General features: G+C 37.4%; 1 pseudogene; it reads left to right on the top strand.

Annotated features, from left to right (window-relative positions):
* The window catches only part of LOC125272757, a 32506-nt pseudogene extending 12643 nt beyond the window's left edge, over positions 1-19863 (top strand).
* The last annotated feature ends 1040 nt before the right edge of the window (positions 19864-20903 follow it).

The following is a 20903-nucleotide window of genomic DNA, read 5'->3' on the forward strand; positions in this document are numbered from 1 at the left end:
CAACATATACAAGGAAAATAAAATAGGGCCAATAACAGAACCCTGGGAGACCCCACAAGTAACAGGCGCTGCCGTTGAAACAAAGTTACCATACTTTACAGAGAATGATCTATTTGACAGATAAGACACTCTAAAACCATCCCACGAATTCCAATTAAAAGGGATAACCGCTTTATAAGAATCACATGGTCTACTGTGTCAAAAGCTGCACTTAAAGGTGATAGAGAGGATTTTTTCGTCGACTGAGAATCCAAAGACTGTTACTGAGTTTTTGAAATGAGCACATGCGTAAGAACAGCCCCCCTCCTTCACAGCTCATTTCAAGAGAACGCCTCCCAAAACTAGTAAACACTCGTATTGGAACACGAGTGTTTACCACCGGCATTCGCTGTGTCGTGTTTGTGGATTCATTATGTCGGACTCACCGCAGGTAACTCATAATCTGCAGTTGTTTCTCCTGTCTCCTGACAAAAACACTGCATGCGGTGCCTGTGGAGTGTGGAAAGTTACTGGAGTGCGCAGCCGCGCTCCTCTCACAAGGAACGTCACGGCAGTGATTGACAAGCCAGAGGGCCAATCCACGCACGCCTCTCACAAGGAACGTCACGGCAGTGATTGACAAGCCAAAGGGCCAATCGTTTACGCGATCATCTGATGTTTTTAAGGCCCTACCTCGTGCACAGATGATGTATATTAATATTATTACTTTCAGTGCACCTAATAAATAGTCTTTTATCAGTTAGTAAAGACAGTTTCAAGTAATATTGCAAAAATGTATAAGACAAAACATCCTCTTTAGCACCTTTAAGTCCAATAAAATCAGAGCAGCTACATTACCTGTGTAATCTGTGATTATTTGGAGGTCATTAACAAATTCTTAAAAGTGCAGACTCAGTGCTGTGACCTGCCCTAAAACCGGACTGAAATTTGTCTAAGATCTCATACCTACTTAAAAATGACATTAGCTGGGAATAAACCACCTTCTCTAAAATCTTTGATAGGCATGGTAGTTTTGAGATAGGCCGGTAATTCTTCAGTTCTAGAGGGTCTAAATTAGGCTTTTTAAGAAGTGGCTGAATAACCGTCTGCTTAAGGCCTGTTGGAACAACTCCATTATGAAGACTACTGTTAATAATGCAAGTAATTCTCGGCCCAACACCATCAACTATCTCCTTATGAAGACGTAAAGGAACCACATTGCAACCACCAAATGGCTTCAAACGTATAATGATGTCCATAACTTGCACCAGAGACACTTGCTCAAAGAACTCAAAACTCCTTACACAAGCTAGTGACATCACAGACTCATCTGAAGATGTAGGCAGACTAGTTCTAATCTTTTCTACTTCTTCCACAAAAAATGTCCGAAACATTTCACATGCCTTCAATGAAGGGGTCAGGGTAGAACATCCAGTCGGATTGAGAAGTCTATTAATTGTTGAAAAAAGGGCTGCAGGGGCATTATATTTCTGTGCAATGACACTCGAGAAATAATTTTGCCTTGCAGTTCTCGCAGCAGCCTGGTAGTCTGAAAAACACTGCCTCATAAACTGAAGTAAAAGCTTATCCTTTCTCCATTTCCGTTCAGCCTTCCTGCATTCCTGCCTCAGAGAACAAGTATAGTTGTTAAGCCATGGAGCTGGATTAAGTTTAGGTTTCCTAACTTTATATGGGGCCACTACATCTAAGATATCAGAGCAAACAGAATTGAACAATATCAACAGCTCATCTGGGCCCACAGAAGGTGAAGGAGACTCAATCACATTCACAAATGAAGAGGAGTTATATACCTCATAAAATTCTATAGCCGTGGATGAAGTAATAAGACGAGAACAAAACACACCTGACTGTGGCAAAACTGGTTTGCATAGCATAATAACATTAAAAATTACAGGCATGTGATCAGACAGACCATGATTTAAAACATCAACATTACAAATAGGAAGTCCCAGAGACAAGACCAAGTCCAAAATATGGCCTTGCTCATGGATTGGATTTGAAATAAACTGTGTGAAATTAAAAGAGTCCACCAGCTGTAAAAACTCAGAAACCATAGGCTTATTTGGACAACACACATGAATATTGAAGTCCCCAAGAATTCAAATGTTATCACAACTTGGCACAATATGTGATAAAAACTCTGAAAACTGCTGAATGAAATCCTTGTTATATTTTGGTGGTCTGTAGACCTAGACCAACACACACAGAACAGATTTCTAGCCATCATACATCATACCTTGAGCCTCAAAGCTCTGACAATTCACCTTTGACAAAAGACGGCATTTAAATCCCTTCTTAAAAACACATGCAAGTCTGCCACCCCAGCCAGTAGTTCTAGGGGTGCTAAAAAATGTACAGTCATATGGAGAAAGTTCAATCAGGGCATGTGTCTTGCCAACATTAAGCCATGTTTTAGAAATAAACAGAAAATCCAAATGTAAAAAAGTAATTTAAAATAAATGTTTTGTTTAAGAGTGATCTTGCATTAACCAGTACCATATTTACTGTACCAGACTCCAGCGAAGACAGTTATGCTCCAACCGAGACCACAGCCGACTCGATATAATGCAAATTGTTAATATTTACTCCTCTCGAAACTTTGTGTCGCTGAGTCACAGCCCGCAAAGATGGTATCCAAACGTTCGGGAAAACTAGACGCAAACAGGATAGTCTCTCACTCGAAATGTTTCCCGAAGTCAACAGGTGTCTCTCCTACATCCATGATGCTTTAACTTTCACAGCGAAACCCACCCGTCTGCCACGCTTCCAACGCCGATTTCGCCGGTACTCCCACTCTAGGCCCGAGCCAAGGTTCCACTGGCATAGACTGCATGAATCGCAGGTGAAAACAACACTTTCCACTCTGAGTGAGATCATCCATCACTGCATGAATGTGAAGCAAAGTTTTGCATTCATAAGTCCAGAGAGAGTAGTTAGTATTAGTTAATAAGACATAGGCCTACAAATAAAACAAAAATATTAAAATAGACAACACGAAACTGTCATGATCACCAGTGAGAGTGCCCTATCAGCCACTAGAGGGCACTCCATCCCGGACTCGTATTTCCACCCATTACATACACTACATATCCCATAACGCACTGCCTGGACTCGTCATCACTTCATTGCACCCAGCTGGATTGTATTATGTTATTAGTGTCTGTCTATTTATACTGAGTTGTTTCTGTCTTTGGTTGTGGTTCGTTGTTAATGTTGCGTGTACTTCTGTTTCTCTGGTTTTCTTGTTTTTCTTGTGCCTGTTTTGTATGGACTGTTTTACTGGATTTCGACCCTTGCCTGCCTTTGGATTTACGTTTCTTGGATTTCCCCAATAAATATCTCCTGCACTTGGATCCCAAACCTTGTTTCTGTGTGTACCGTGACAGAACGAACCACCATAATGCAAGGATCCAGCAGCGAGGGAGTCTGGTCCCCGGCCAAGGCACGGGAAGCTCGGGGCAGTCCCCAGGATTTGGCGGTGCTGCGGCAGAAGGGTATGAGGATACGGCCATTTATCCAAAGGTTCTGGTCACGGGCAGAGAAGTTTAGCCTCCCTGATGCGGTCCTCAAGGAGACTTGCAACGGCTGTCTGAACGACCCTCTACCGCAGTGGGAGATGGAGCTGGTAGAGAAGTTGAATTTTTGGAACTTTGCTAATTACCTATACCTACGTAAGAATAAGCCGATTCGGAGACCTCCTGTTCCCGCTCCAGCCCGTGTGTCTGCTCCAGAACCCTCTCCACCCTGTGTGTCCACTCCAAGGTCCGCTCCAGCCAGTGAGTCCACTCCAGAGCCCGCTCCAGCCAGTGAGTCCACTCCAGAGCCCGCTCCAGCCAGTGAGTCCACTCCAGAGCCGATCCAGCCAGTGTGTCCACTCCAAGGCCCGCTCCAGCCAGTGAGTCCACTCCAGAGCCCGTTCCAGCCAGTGAGCCTGCTCCAGCCAGTGAGTCCGCTCCAGAGCCCGCTCCAGCCAGTGAGTCCGCTCCAGCCAGTGAGTCCGCTCCAGCCAGTAAGTCAACTCCAGCCCCGCATGCTTTCCCTGTCAGTCCTGTGATGGACTCAGGGCAGCCCGAGCCCGCGGCCGTCCCAGAGCAGCCCGAGCCCGCTGCCGTCCCAGAGCAGCCCCAGCCCCCTGATACTGCCATGGAGGCCGCCACCGAGCTGGCCGCTCTCCCTGATACGGCCACGGAGGTCGTCACCGAGCTGCCCGCTCTCCCTGATACGGCCACAGAGCACCCTTGGTCGGCCCTGCCCCCGCCGCCCAGGCTGTCTGCCCTGCCGCCGCCGCCCAAGCCTTCTGCCCTGCCGCCTCTGCCCAGGCTACCAGAACCGTTGAGACCTGCTGGTCTGTTCCTCCAGCACCGCCCTGGCACTCAGCCAGGAATCCAGACCTGCCAGTGCCCGCCTGGTCAGTTCCTCCAGCGCCACCCTGGCATTCAGCCAGGACTCCAGAACCGCTGGAACCAGCCTGGTCAGTTCCTCCAGCGCCACCCTGGCACTCAGCCAGGACTCCAGAACCGCTGGAACCAGCCTGGTCAGTTCCTCCAGCACTGCCCTGGCTATCAGTCGGGCACCCTGGATCTGGCCCGCCATCCCTCCCCCTGATCCTCCTCCTGTCCACCTCCCTCCTGAGTTTTTGTTTTGTCTGGTGGAGCGTCTGGTAGCCGCTCCTTTGAGGGGGGGGTAATGTCATGATCACCAGTGAGAGTGCCCTATCAGCCACTAGAGGGCACTCCATCCCGGACTCGTATTTCCACCCATTACATACACTACATATCCCATAACACACTGCCTGGACTCGTCATCACTTCATTGCACCCAGCTGGATTGTATTATGTTATTAGTGTCTGTCTATTTATACTGAGTTGTTTCTGTCTTTGGTTGTGGTTCGTTGTTAATGTTGCGTGTACTTCTGTTTCTCTGGTTTTCTTGTTTTTCTTGTGCCTGTTTTGTATGGACTGTTTTACTGGATTTCGACCCTTGCCTGCCTTTGGATTTACGTTTCTTAGATTTCCCCAATAAATATCTCCTGCACTTGGATCCCAAACCTTCTTGTTTCTGTGTGTACCGTGACAGAAATGACGGCCAGTCAACACACATGGCGCCATCTTACCGTGTAATGTGGTCATAATGTTATATGATGAACAGATTCAGATCAAACATCTTGTGGAAGCTCAGACGTGTTGCGGAACACACAAGAATGAACCTCATTGGTTCTCATACGTCAAGCGAACATGCTTGAGCTTTCGTTTAACACAACTGATATGTGAGTTGATGGGTAACACTTTAGAATATTGTTTCATCATTAATGAATAACTACACATTATTAACACTTGTAACTACTATTAACTAACAACAAACTCTGATTAACGAATTAGTAATAGTCCTCAGTTGAAGGTGGTAGTTCACTATTAGCTAATCCGTAACTACAATTTCTTTTTTCAGATCTCCCAGAGAACTACTAAGAACTACTATATACAGATTCGTAATTAACATGAATAATGCATAATGTATAATTAATTCTAAAGTGAAGGTCATGGTAACCCACTAGTAATGACTGAAGTATTACCAAATCCTTCACAAGGAATTATTAATGATTTGGAACAGTATTCTAAAGTGAGAAACATGATAACTCTCTAGTAACTAAAGTAATTTTAAACCTTTAAGGTTTTTATAAGGTTTTGGATAGTAGTTACTCAAATGTTACTGAATCATTCTAAAGGAACTACTAATTATTTGGATCAGTATTCTAAAGTGAAGAACAGGGTAACCCACTAGTAATTACTTAAGTGTTACCAAATCCATCAAAAGGAATAACTATACCAAAAACCTGTATATAGTAGTTCTCTCTGTCTGGGAGGTATGAAAAAAAAATAGTAGTTACTGATTAGATAATAGTGAACTACCACCTTCAGCTGAGCACTATTACTTAATAATTCGCTAATCAGAGTTTCTTGTTAGTTAATAGTAGTTACTAGAGTGTTAATAATGCATTACTCATTTGTTCCTGTGAATTTATTCATTAATGAAGGACCAGTATTCTAAAGTGTTACCAGTTGATGAATGTTTATGTGTGAATAAGAGCCTAAATGAAGTCTGTTCATCATATAAAGGATCTCTTCAGAAGATTTGAACTAAACTGCTCAGTTCATATGGATTAGTTAGTTTTAAGATCTCTTTATGAACTTTTTGAAGCATCAAATTGGTTGTTATGTAGCTGTCCATGGTGGGACAGAAATCACTCAGAAATCACTCAAAATAACTTCATTTGTGTTCTGAAGATGAACAAAAGTCTTATGGGTTTGGAACGACATGAAGGTGAGTAATGACAGAATTTTAATATTTGTGTGAACTAACCCTTTAAAATTAAAGGTTATCTGTTTTTATTTATTAATGGCCCTGAGCTAACATGAACTAAATATATTGATCATTGTTAATGTTAATGCATTTTTTACAAAACCATTTAAGACCCCAAGATTAAGAATTGAAAGTTTGAAGTAGCATTCATATGTTCTTGTGTTTCTGCAGCCATTCCCTGTGAGTCCTTTAACTGGACAGTCACCAACTCTTCGATAGTTGCTCAAGTGAATGGTAGCACACGTGTAACAGCTGAAAACAGCACTGGCAATAGTAAAAATGACCCTGTAGTGGACAACAGGGTGAATCTGCAAGAGCTTTATCCTGGAGCAATCTACAATGTTTCACTGTGGTATGATTTGGACTCAGAGGGACTACTACAGTGCTCACATCTCCTGATGTTAGGTGAGTTAACATGCTCTGTTTTGGACTGTGCTGCTGAAAAGATGATATTCATTATAATACCTTTGTTTTACTATCCTTCTGTTTCTCTTTCAAACTAGATCCAAATAGTGTGCTTAATCTTCAGTGTAAATATTTTTCTGGGGGATATGGTCTGGCTGTAATTTGGGATCATCCATATGGAGTTATGGATGTGGTGCAGGTGAACATTGGTAGTCAAAGTTTCAACCGTAGTTCAAAAGAATCACCAAGACAAGAGTTTAAAAACCTGCAAGTTGCCCATTGGTACAATGTGACAGCAACATCATTCTCTGGAGCCAAGAAGAGTAAAATGGAATCATTAAACTGTCAAACTGATCCAGCAGGTAAATTAAGGTCTATATATGTTTAATAAAAGATAATCTTAAATCTTCAGACATATTACAGGTTAAATACAACTTTAAGGAATAGTTCATCCAAAAATGAAAGTTCTGTCATTATTACTCACCCTCATGTTTCAATCCCTTATGAAATCATTTTGACTCTCATGAGCTCTCATGAATAACGAATTGAATTCTTCACACAATTGCTATCATGTGAGTTTAGAAGACTTGGAGTCCCACTTTATATTAGGTGTCTTTAACTACTATGTACTAACATTTAAATTAATAATTTGATATAATGCACTTATTGTGTATACACACCTATTGTGTATTTTTACACTGTGCCTATATTAAAAAAAAAAAAAACATGCATTTACAGCTATAATTATTTTCTGTAAAATATAGCATGTTGTTTGGTTGATAGCAAGTAATATGAACCACATTTATGATGTCTTCTTACAGTCTTCATTTACTTTCTTTTTCATAGAAATGTGGCCAGGAGAGGAAAATTATGTGTTTGGAACATTCATTTTAATTTTCAAGTGAACTATTCCTTTAAAGGTGCTCATTTCAATTTGTTAACACAGATTACTGCGTTAAGAATCATAAACTTTAATTATGTGAGTTCTCAACAATCTAATGATATGTGGATATCAGCAGAATTGGGATCAGGTGAGCAGGTTTATCTCAGAATCTGCCAAACTAAAATAGCAATAGCCTAATATTAACATTAACCAAGAAGTCAGTATGAGTTGACAGTATGAGACCAAGAAGTCAAACCACTTCTTGACATTTGTGATTGCAGTGCTGAAGAAGACTTTAAACTCCTCTTTGGCAGTTTATTTATATATAAAAAAGGAAATAAACTGTTTTATCTCTCTTTTGACTGAACTTCACCATAAAGTTTTTATGATGGTATATAAATCAGTAGAGGTCTTTCTCTAGGTTCTAGGTTCTTTATCCTTCAAGATAAGTTGTACATGTGGACAGATTATAAGTCATTCTTTTCCTTATTGTTTATATTGTTTATATCATAGGCCTAATCAACCATCTATAGTCTCCTTGATACAATATTTAACAGTGACTCAATAAAATGCATTGAGCCTTATGATAAACCACCCTGTACGAAAGCCCATTTCCACCACATAAGAAAAAAAAAGTGATTTTACTTTCGACCATTTAAGGACGTTAAGTTCATTTGTACTTCATGATTTTTGAATTGCACATCTCTTGGTTATGAGTACATCAGATGACCACTTCCCCCTTCTCCTAGATCAGGGCACGAGTTCAGGTCTTTTACCTTGGCAGTATGAGTATGAGAACACCAACAGGAGGCTGTTCAATCATTTTGAATTAATGTAAAGTGGAGGGAGTTGGTCAGCTGATTTATCTGAAAGATTGGTGAGATTCCTAACTTGTAGAGCCTCTTCTGTATTATCAGCACAAGACATAAGTGTAATAAAGTAAATTTTATTAACAAAAAGATAAACAAGAATTACTAACACAACTACTAAATGAATACCATGAATGATAAATGAATAACGTGCATAAGATACATAAAATACAAGTGATTAAGTTGGTTGTGGCTAAGGGAGATTTACTTGATCTTATGGACAGATAACCTGTTGTTTCTCTTAAAATAATAAGGTGAAGAAACTTTTTATGGATCAAACAAATTAATGAAAGAATATTTGTTATAAACTAGCATGAGTTATATTACCTCTAATAATTAATAATAGTAAATTAGTAAATTAGAAAATCACATACTGATCATATACAACAATGCTCTGGAAAGAGGTTTGGTTAAGTGATATTTGCATTCCATGTGGTCGAGTGAGCAGTCTGGTGACGGTGATGTCTTATGCTGGGTGACAATGCAGTGGGGAAAGGAGATGAAATCCATTTCAACAGCCTTGAACACGAAGCTCTTTGGGATGCTCCTGGATGCACCAAAGGGTCCTAAAATCTGGAACATGCAGATGAGGTCCTGACTTAGGTGCAGAAGATCCTTAACAATCTGAAACATGCAGACGAAGGAACTTTGAAGTGAACGTTTGCTCTCCTGAGATTAACCTTGTTGCTAATGTCTCTGTGTGTCTTCTGCCTCTCTGGGCCAGACACTCAGAACTTGGTCAATCCGCTTTTGTCTCTCTGGAGTGGTTATTGTCCCGCTGGACGAAAACTCTGAACGCGTAGTGTTTGTTAATGTCTCTTTCCTCTGTTGCTACCTCACAAGTGTAGACTCAGATCATGGGACCTGTTATTGTCTCCTGGAGAACCAGGCTCAGAATGGTGTTGTATCTGTTAGTGTCTCTCCCATTAAAGGACAGATTCAGAACAGCATATCTGTTATGTCTCACCTGATGGAAGACACAGAACAGCAAATGTATCTGTTAGTGTCTCACTGGATGAACCGGAGACCCAGAACGGTGTTGTATCTAGTGTCTCTCCCATTACAGGACAGACTCAGAACTTGGTATATCTGTTAATGTCTCACTCCTCACAGAGTTGACACCCAGAAGTTGTTGATCTGTGTCTCTTGAGGCTAAGACTCAGAACAAGAATGTACCTTTATGTCTATCCTTACAGGACAGACTCAGAATGGTTGCATGATGAGGTCGCAGCTCGTTGACCGGGGCTCAGAACAAAAGGAGTGTCTCTTGAAAGGATACCTTTATCCCTTTCCGATGAGGAGGATATTGCAATTTAGCGCTTCTCCATTCAAGTGCTGCGATTGGCTACTGACATCAGAGGGGACACACACAGTGTGGCCCACTCTTTTCCCCCCTGTGGAACTCATTTACATAAAAACGTACATGTACGTTATTTTTAACGTACCATATATTCACATTTGTCTGTTCAGGCAAAAAAAATTAACATGCTTTTAGTGCCATTTCACATTGAAACTGCAGTGATATGTACGTATTGGTACGTATTTTGCGACTCACGAAAACGTTCCCACAGGTACTTTTTTCTAATGAGACTGGGTTGGCTGTTCCCTATAAAATTATGCCATAAAAATTCAAAATGATGACATACTAATTCACAATTATGATACAAACGGACGGTTTCACAGTCAGGATTAGGCCTTAGTTCAATTAGGGCATTTAAGTAGCTTTTATAAATGTTCACTAGGAAAAAATAGGCATTGACATATTTTAAGATTTGTCAGTATAAGTTACTTTCAGTTAAAACAGCTCAAACATGCATTTTAATCTTAAGCCTTGTCTGTGAAACCGGGGGAAAAAGTTGAAATTATAACATACTTAGTTGAAATTATGATTAAAGTCAAAATTATGATTTAAGTCTTAAAAAGTTAATTATGACAATCAAAATTATGAGATTAAAAAGCCATAATTATGACATAATATGAAAAATTATGAGATAAAAAGTCAAAATGATATAAAGTCCAAATGGACAAAACCAAAATTATGATCATAATCAAAATTATGACATGATTTAAAACATTCAAATTGACTTAAAAGCTATAATTATGACAAAATGTCAAAATTATGACATCATTATGACATCAGTCAGAATTATGTGATAAATTGCAATTACATAAATCAGAATGAGATTAAAAGTTGAAATGATATTCAGTTCCACTTTCTAATTGACCTATGTCATAGTTTCAATTTATGTCATAATTTTGACTTTTTACATCCATAATTTTGACTTTTTATCTCATAATGATTTACCAGAGCACATTTTTTTTTTTTTTTTTTTTTTAATTATGGAGGAAATGGGTTTCCATAACCATGAGTCAAACAGCCTCACAAAGTTATATTTAGGTTAGAAGCAAGATCAAACATTCCTGCAAGAGTTTGACAAATAAATTGTATTACAAAAGGAAATTGTTCCTTGGCCATCTGCATTTGGTCATTCCAATGATGGGTCTCCATATTAACAAACTGTAGTAGATAAATAATTTCTGCCTTTAAACCCCCTCAAGCTTCAGTTGCATAGAGCTTAACCTTGTATTTAACCTGCAATATTCCTTTAAATCTTTGAGATATTAAGCTGTCACATAGCTGACCAATGTATTGAGGTGCTCAGTGTTTGTTTCTTTCTTTGTTCTGCAGGCGTTATAGCAGGTGTTCTTGTGTTTTTCCTGTTGGTCATCCTTATTTGTGCTGCAGTCTATTGGTGGCTTCGCTATGGTTCTGCAAAGCAAAATAAGTATGATTTTTATTTATCTATTTATCTAGGATTATGGGTTTCTTTTATAATAAAATGCAACAGAAGTTGTATTAGTTGTGTCTCTAATGTCTTTTCTCATCTTTAGAAGCCCCAAACCTCTAGTGGTGTCAAAAGTGACTAATAAAAGCTACAAGTATGTATGACGCTATTATATTGAAAATTAAAGAAGTAGCATTTGAACACTTAAGTCACACTTAAAGGGATAGTTCTCCCTAAAATGTAAATTTTTCTGTCATCGTTTACCCTCATGTTATTCTAAACCTGTATAGTGGAACATATACAGTAAGAAGATATTTTAAGATTTTTTTTTTTTTCTAAATACAATGGACGTAAATGGTCTCCAAAACTGTATGTGTTGAATATTTTATTATCTAATGCAATTTCATTCAAACATTTTTTTAAGTGTGCCTTAAGTGTCCACATGTTTTTTGGGGCAACTGTATATGATGTAATTTTAGTATAACAACAAACAATTGTGAAATGTTTTCCAGACGGATTCCTGCAGATAAATTTCCTGAACATTTTCAAAACATGAGTCGTGATGAGAATAGAGGTTTCAGTCAGGAATATGAGGTAGGGTTGAGCAAACATGAAATATATCACGTCTACATCGGATACGAGCGGCGATGTGGTGCGACACGACAAATGCCCGACAGTAAACTGATGCCTCGTTCTATTTATGACATACTAAGCACTCGCGATACTTCTCATAGAAAGGACAAATGGATTTGCAACAGTCTCTTTGTCGTGTCCAGTGTAGACAACTTCTAGCTGTCATGGCATGACTCTGGTCGCATCCGGTGTAGACATGATGTAAGAGTTCAATTTTTTGTAATTTTTTATCTCTGCTTAGTTTGAACAAAGTATTCAAACACTGAAAACGTCTCAATGCTTATATGTCAGAATCATTAAGTTAATTTTGAATGTTTACAGTTTTTGTTGAGTATGTTTTTATTGATTGTGTTTTTAACAGGACTTGTGTTCAGTTGGTATCGAACAGTCTAGTGTTGCGGCTTATCTGCCTAAAAACAAGGACAAAAACCGATTTACAAATGTTTTACCTTGTGAGTCTTTACACACACACACACACACACACACACACACACACACACACACACACACACACACACACACACACACACACACATTTGGACATTCCATAGGCGTAATGGTTTTTATACTGTACAAACCGTATTTTCTATCCCCTTACACTAATACTACCCATCACAGAAAACTTTCTGCATTTTTAATAAAACGTTAATGTTTAATATGTTTTTTAAAGCTATTTTAATTACAAGGAATCAGGAAATGCCCTCATAAACCACGGTTACATTGTAATAACAGTGTAATACCCATGACATTATACAAATTTGTTCCTTCATAGATCATATAAAGAAGTACACACATGTTTTATGGGGATTTTCCATAGACATAATGATTTTTATACTGTACAAATGGTATATTCTATCCCCTAACCCTAAAGACAAAACTTTCTGCATTTTTATATTTGCAAAAGAACATCATTTAATATGATTTATGAGCTGTTATCCTCAAAAAAAAAAAATCCCCGTAAGGTAAAAAAATTACTGGCATTACTAACTTACCAGCATACCAGGACCACACACACACACACAACATTACCACATAGTTTTCCCGTCTTGGAAAAAGTCATTTTATCCTTCTCTCTCTCTCTTTAGATGACTCCTCTAGAGTGCAGCTCACAGTAAATGATGAGGATGATTCTGATTATATCAATGCCAACTACATGCCTGTAAGTTGTACAATATATACTAGTTAACATCAGCTGTAAAATGCCCCTGGTAGACTGATGTTTATGTGCATATCAGGGATACGACAATGCAAGCAATCAGTACATCGCTGCTCAAGGTCCGCTTGCCATCCACTGTCAATGACTTCTGGAGAATGGTCTGGGAGAAAAGGTCACAGGCCATCGTCATGGTAACAAACTGCACTGAGAGTGGAAGGGTAAGGCAATGTTCAGAATACTGCTTAATGTAGTACACAGCGATCACTGATTTCTATTTTTTTTAAAACAGTTTATGAAACTGTACATCATGTAGTGAACAGAATTATGCTACATTCTTGATGCATTATGTTTAACGCAATGTTTGCGTATCTATTATTGTAATAATACAGTGTTTTATACAGAGTGGTCTAATTCTAAACATATGTATCTGGTTGCAGTTTATTTATTTTAACTCTGATTTAATTTTTCTGATTGAACTTCCTCCAGATCAAGTGTGAGCAGTACTGGCCACTGGACTACCACGCCGTGTGTCTATGGAAACCTGGTTGTGACAGTGAAATCAGAGAATAAAGCTCCAAGTTGGACTCTGCGAGAATTTAGTGTTAAAAATGTAAGCTATTTCTTTCACTCTTTTTTTGTGACAATAAAATTAAAAAGTGCAACACGCCAGACTGCTTGAAAGTAGATGTTTTCTGCAATGATTATAATTATTAGTGTTTTCTGAAGGGCCAAAAACATTTGTATTTACATTTTTTTTTTTAATCCAAATTCTTCTTGAGAATTCTCCTATTTTTAATTAACCTCATTCTTCATCAGTGGTGGGGAAAGTTACTTTTAAAAGTAATGCATTACAATATTGTGTTAATCCCTAAAAAGGTAACTAATTGTGTTAGTTACTTTTTATGTTACGTTACATTACAACGTGTCTACTGATGCCTCGTTCTATTTATGACATACTCCAAGCACTCGCGATACTTCTCATAGGAAGAACAAATGGATTTGCAACAGTTGCTTTGTCGCGTCTAGTGTATAGACAGCTTCTACTGTTGTAGCGCGTTGCGACGTGTCAACAGTCGCGTCCGGTGTAGACACAGGTGTTGCTTTTACTTTACTTCTATGTCAATAAGGTCTCATTTGTTAACATTAGTTAATGTTGTTACAGCTGGTTGCAGGAAGGTAACACAGACGAGGAGAATTTATCCAAAAACTAGTTTAATAAGATAATCCACAGGAGAACAGGCAGATAGGTGTAACACAACATAGTCAAATAGTGAACGGACAAAAACTGAGTGAACAGGAGGAACTAAATAGCAAACATAACAGGGTTAATTAATGGGACACAGGTGATGCAAATGAACTAATGATGATGGCGGGAAACAGAACATGTGATCAATGAAAACAAACTGAGAGTCCATATAAACTGAAACTGAAACTAGACAGATTGTGACAAATGTATTAACTAACATGAACTAACAGTGAGCAATACAGTGCTCACAGTATTTATTCATCTTTGTTAATGTTAATAAAAATGTTCATATTAGTTCACAGTGCATTGAAATTAACATTAAGATTAATAAATGCTGTAGAAGTATTGTTTATTCTTAATTCATGTTAACTAATGTTAACAAATGAAACCTGGTAAAGTGTTACTGTTATTTAATTTATTGCCGGTATTACGTCAAATTCTGAGTTTGCATTTAACATTTTTTTTATTCATTTTGAAGAATACTGAACCACAATGTTTATATGGCACACACGCCTCTGCTTCTTACTCACGATTTCTCTCAACATGGGGACAGAACAGGTGTCAGTCAATAAATGGAAAAACCATGCGTTACTTGTTTGAAAATGCAACTCACATATTTTATTATAAATTTAAAAGTAATGTACTGTAAAAACGAACTTAAAAAAGTAAGTTACCTGGTTGCCTTAAAATTTTGAGTTCATTGAAATTAAAATTGTGAGTTAATACAATGAAGGCGATTGGTTTAATCAACAGAAACTCAAAATATTATGTTATTTTACTCAAAATATTAAGAAAAAATGTTGTCATAACAAATCATGAAAATAATTTTTTTAAGTTATTTTAAAAAGTAATCTGTTTATGTAACTTGGGTTACTTGTAATGTTGCCACCCCCAACACTGTTCTGACAGATTTTAATACAGTCCATGCTAAACTGTGCTGCTAAAAAATTAGACGCTCATTCTTTTTTCTCATTATTACTTAGTGTGACTGGGTAGGACAAGTTTCTGTTCACCAAACAGGCATCGTTGATATGTAAATGTGGATGTATGCGATTTTCACAAACTTCTCAAGGTTTCACAAGCTCTTTCAGCCTTAAAATGGTGATTTGTGAGGAAGTTTTAAGTTCCAAGGGTTATGTTTTTAAATTATATTAAACTATTTTATTTCAAAAGATAAAGAAAAATCTCATTCCCTGTGATATGGGTCACTGTAACTTTGCCAAGTAAGACATTTTCCTGGATTAACATAATTTGTTGATCCTAGACAACATTCTAGCCCAAAAATTTAGTCCAACCTAACCATACTCATAACTTATACCTAAAATCAGAGGGAAATGAGAGGTGAATAACACTAATTTAGAAGCAACTAACCCTGGGTGTAAGCCTAAACTTGGCATAAACTGTAGAATTGTCCCTCAAATCTGACTTGGTTGATTGGAGTGTTGTTCCAGCATCAACATGTTGATTTAGGAACATGTTGTACTTGGTGAAATCACATTTACCTTTTGATATGAGCCCTTTAACTTATGAATATAAACAGAAAGCATCCATGGGCAGCTATAACCTGAAGACACAATCTGTTTCTGTCTATTTTTGTACATGATAGAAAAGCACCTCTGAAACACGAACAGTGAAGCACTTCCACTTCACAGCGTGGCCGGATCATGGTGTTCCCTCTGGCACAGAGGAGCTAATCCAATTCAGAGGACTCGTCCGTCAACACATAGAGAGTTCCTTCTCCGCAGGGCCAACAGTCGTACACTGCAGGTGAACACTACACACTTTAAAACCCAACTCAAACATTAACTTGACACCAATCATGAGTCACACTGATTCAGATAGCTGACAGCACAACATTATTAAACAAACCACTTGATTAAAGCAAATGTTTATACTCATCTTCATCCACTCCATAATCTAGTGCTGGAGTGGGCCGGACAGGTACGCTGATCGCACTGGACGTTCTGCTGCAGCAGCTGGACAGAGAAAAGGCAGTGGGCATTGCAGCGTTTGTCCAGCAAATGAGATTCTGCCGGCCACTTATGGTGCAAACTGAGGTAACACCGTTTTAGTCCATGATGCTAACATTCCTTGCATTACGAGGTTTATTGGCAATCTGGCATGAATTGGATCTGAGTGTTATTATTATTATGGTGATTATTATGATAATGTTGAATATATTTCAATTATGGCTAACATTCTCCTAGAGGATTCAAACACCTATAAAAAAAAGTAAAAAAAATAAAAAATAATCAAAGCCATTTATAGAGTCTGAAAAACAATTGTTAAAAATGGCAGCTGTGATCACCAGAATTTTACCTTAAAAGAAAAAAGGAATGTATATTTTTAACTGGAATATATCATGAAATAATGCTACAATTATTTAAACTACTTAACTAGCTACTTGAACTTTAAAAATGTGGTAATACTTTAGTACAGGGAACACATATAAACTATATACAGTACTACAACTTTTCCCTTAATAAACTCCCTGAATGTACTGCTTATTAATAGTTAGTAAGGTAGTTGTTAAGTTTAGGTATTGGGTAGGATTAAGAATGTAGAATACAGTCATGTAGAATAAGGTATTAAAATGTGCTTAATAAGTTCTAATTAATAGCCAATATTCTAATAATATGCATGCTAATAAACAACTAAAAGACCCTAAAATAAAGTGTCACCAAAAATGTTAATGTATTAATATTTAGCATGTTTTGGGATATCAAATTTTGGCTTTTTCGTTTTAAATTGATCAAAAGTGGCCTTTGCAGCACTCATGCCAATAAGTTCAGCTGCTTGTATAACACAATTTACAAAAAACTAAGCAACATGAAATGAAAACACTTTAAAGGGGTCATGAACTGTGTTGTTTTATAATGTTTACTGAGGGTGCACTCATGATGTTAGTATGCTTTTTACATCAAAAATTGTCAATCTAGAAAAAAAATATTTTTTCCTACCCTGATTTTAGCCCTTTTAGCCCTATTTAAACTGTTGTTTTAAGGAGCGTCTGCTGAGAGACTTTAGTGTAAATGCCCACTGCTGTGATCGGCTAACATCTTTGCATATGAAATATGTATGTATGTAGCTAAGTATTACTATCTCGAAAACTTTTAGCACGTTTTTTTTTTTTTTTTTTTTTCTATTACAGCTCTCAAGGTTAACTAATCATGAAAAGTGTTTATCATAACATTACATTTAGATCTGTGGCATTATATTTAGATCATGGCATGAAAGGTTGCAGTGATGAACATTGTAGCCGATCACAGACATGTTGTTGAGTGCATGAAAGCAGTGATCTCATCATTGCAACTCAATTTCTGTACACTAACAAATGCTTCCATCATAACTAACAATGCAAACGTGATTCGTTGAATAAAACAGGAGTTTTGGCGTGAGTCCAGAACTCAGTCACTGATAAACGTGCGCTGTTTGATTGACAGCTCCAGCTATTTTTAAGGGAGTGTTCTTTTATCGCTTTCTATATATAATTTATAATTCTGTTTGCAAAGCCTGCACCGAAATGCAATTGAATTACCAAAGAATCCATAGTGAAATGTACCGAATACAAATAAATAAGACATACACGTTGAAAATAAATAACCATATTCCTCGCATTAGGATCCTTTGAAAGGTAATATTATTTTTAGACCTGTATCACTCTTCTCTCCTCGTCATCTCACCAACCTGCCAGTGGGCGGGTCTAATGTTGAAATGATAAAGTAGGTGTTGATTTCTTCTGCAGAGGCAGTGTTTTATCTATCTAGGTCATAGATGGGCACATTCCAGGATGAGTCTGGTCTCAATAAAAGCTTTTTATTAGACTAACAAGGAAGTTTTCAGTTCTGAAACTTACTGGATATTCTTATAGTACGTTGACCTCTTATATCAAAAGCTCAAGGAAAAGTTGATTTCTCAATTCATGACCCCTTTAAATAGCAATAAAACAAATATAACTATATGAAAAATACAGAAACAAATAGGTCAAGACAAGCAATTCAGGTAAAACCCTACAATTAAAGTGCAACTTTGCCGATTAGCAACTCGCTTTGTATGGTTACAATATCGATAGTATATGTAAATGAACAATGTTTACTCATTCTTCATGTTACATGGACTGAGAAATTCACGTTTATTCATCAGTGAAAGTCCACTTCCCTCACACACAGCAAACTTCCACATTTTTGCCCACAGACAGTCAGATTCATAGAGGTTTATTAACAGAGCAGTTATTGTAAGGGTAAGTTTATCACCGAAAATTGTATCGGACTATGTGTACTCTTTAAGCAGAAAAATGGAAAACTATGGCAACAGCTTTCTTACCTGTACATGATGTTTGGCATAAAACTGTGTTGTGTTCGTGGTCATCCATTTTGAAATGTTAACTACAAACACAGAGGTTTTTTCAGATTTCCTTGCACCCAGGAACAATACAAATCATAACTAGTATGACTAAAAGTTTGCTAAGCAGTATTTCCTACTAAAGCAAGGTGGTTTTGACTCTGGTAAATGTATCCATAGCAGACTGGTGGGAGTGGCCTGGACAGCAACATGCCCAGTGCATTATGGGAAGTTTTCCTACCTATTTGGCAAAAGGGAAGACCACAGCTTTCAGGTTTTTTTTCTAGTCAGGTAGCACCCTCCCTCAGACCAGTTTTATTGAAAACCCAGTTTGTCCAGCGGTTTAAGTTTTCCAACTTGACAGCAGCTCCTAGAATTCATAGCAAAATGCAGTAATATAGTACATATTTTTCTACAAGTGTAGCAGCAGTTACTCTAACCAGGTTCTCAAGGCATGCTTCTTTTGATTATGAGTTTGAAGGTCATTAAAAAACACTTTGGTATAAGGTTTAATATTATCACTTGGAAATTAAGACTAAGAGATGTGTATCCCTGTATGGCAGACAACTTTCACCATCTTCAAGTGTCTTATGCTTCTCCTCTCTGTCTCTTACAGTCTCAGTACGTGTTCCTGCACCAGTGCATCATGGATTCTCTGCAACCCAAAGGCGTGGCTAAGTCAGAGCCTCTCTATGAAAACTCAGACATGATCTATGTCAATGCAATAGCATTAAGACAATATGAAAATGGAAGTAAAATATGAGCAAAATTAAAAGAACATCTTAAAATGTAACATTATTCACATATGGTTAGCAAAATAGTGTTCTTATAATAATAACAACGTACAATCAAAAACAGTCATGGAATTTGTTAGCACAATCTTGAAAACCACAGTGGTATATTTTCAGCATGACTTTCAAAACATTAAATGAAATATTTCACACCATATGTACATTTGTTATTATAATTAATTTATTTAAAATAATAATAATAATATTAATAATAATACTCCACTGCTAACAGGACTGAAAAATAGTAGTATTCTGTGCTTAAGCTATAAAGCACTAACCCCCGGTTTCACAGACAAGGCTGAGAAGGCATATTTTAAAATATCTCAGTGCCATTGTTTTGTCTTAAGATACACACCAGTAATGTTTTTTTTCTTTTTTCTAAGGCACATTTATAAAAGCTACTTAAATATCCGAAATAAACTAAGTCCTAATCCTGGCTTAATCTAAGCTTTGTTTGTGAAACCAGGCCTAAGAGTTTACCATTTAAACGGTCCCACTTTATATTAAGTGGCCTTAACTACTATGTATTTACATTTAAATTAATCATTTGATACAATGCACTTATTGTGTACATACATGTTTTTACATTGTACTTATATTTTAAAAAACACCTGCATGTAATTACATCTGTAATTAATTTCTGTAATTACATTTATAATTACACTGTTGACCCATCCCTTAACCCTTACCCCTACCCTTAAACCTACCCATACCACCAAAGCTTTCCTTAACCTTACCCGTACTCCACCTCAATAGCTGCAAATGTGTTTTGCAAATCAATATGAACCCAATAAGTACATTGTACTTATTTTTTGATGTAAGTACATAGTAGTTAAGGCCACATAATATAAAGTGGGACCATTTAAACTTTACTGCCAGTCTTTATTCATCTAAATATATGTGTATATAGCCTTGTTTTTTATGTTCAATTTTTGCTTGAGCTGTACTTAGCACTGCTTTTTTGCACATTACTTTTTAAACAATTAGATATTTGCTATTCTAAAATTGATATACAAGAGAGTCTATTTAATTTAACTGACTATATCAGTTTAATTTTATTTGTTTTAAGATGGATGCTAAAAACCATGACCAACAATTAAAGTATTTTTCCACTATATTTTTCCATTATGCCAGAGACATGTATTCTTAGCTGTCTGTTGCTTAACAAGCTTTAAAGGAATAGTTCAACTAAAGACAAAAAAATGTGTCATATATTTATATCAGGGTTGCCCATTCCTGTTCCTAGCCCTATCTAACACCCGTATGTAATTATCAAGTGTTCCTGAAGATTATGGCTGCATCCGAAATCACACACTTCCCTGCTAGGAGATAAACAGTATATGACAAAAGAAATGTCCAAATTTACAGTACTCATAAAATAGTACCCAGATGAACTACACACATTTATACTTTATATAACATACTTTTTATTAGCG

The sequence above is a fragment of the Megalobrama amblycephala genome, linkage group LG1, assembly GCF_018812025.1.
Source record: "Megalobrama amblycephala isolate DHTTF-2021 linkage group LG1, ASM1881202v1, whole genome shotgun sequence".
Taxonomy (NCBI): Eukaryota; Metazoa; Chordata; class Actinopteri; order Cypriniformes; family Xenocyprididae; genus Megalobrama; species Megalobrama amblycephala.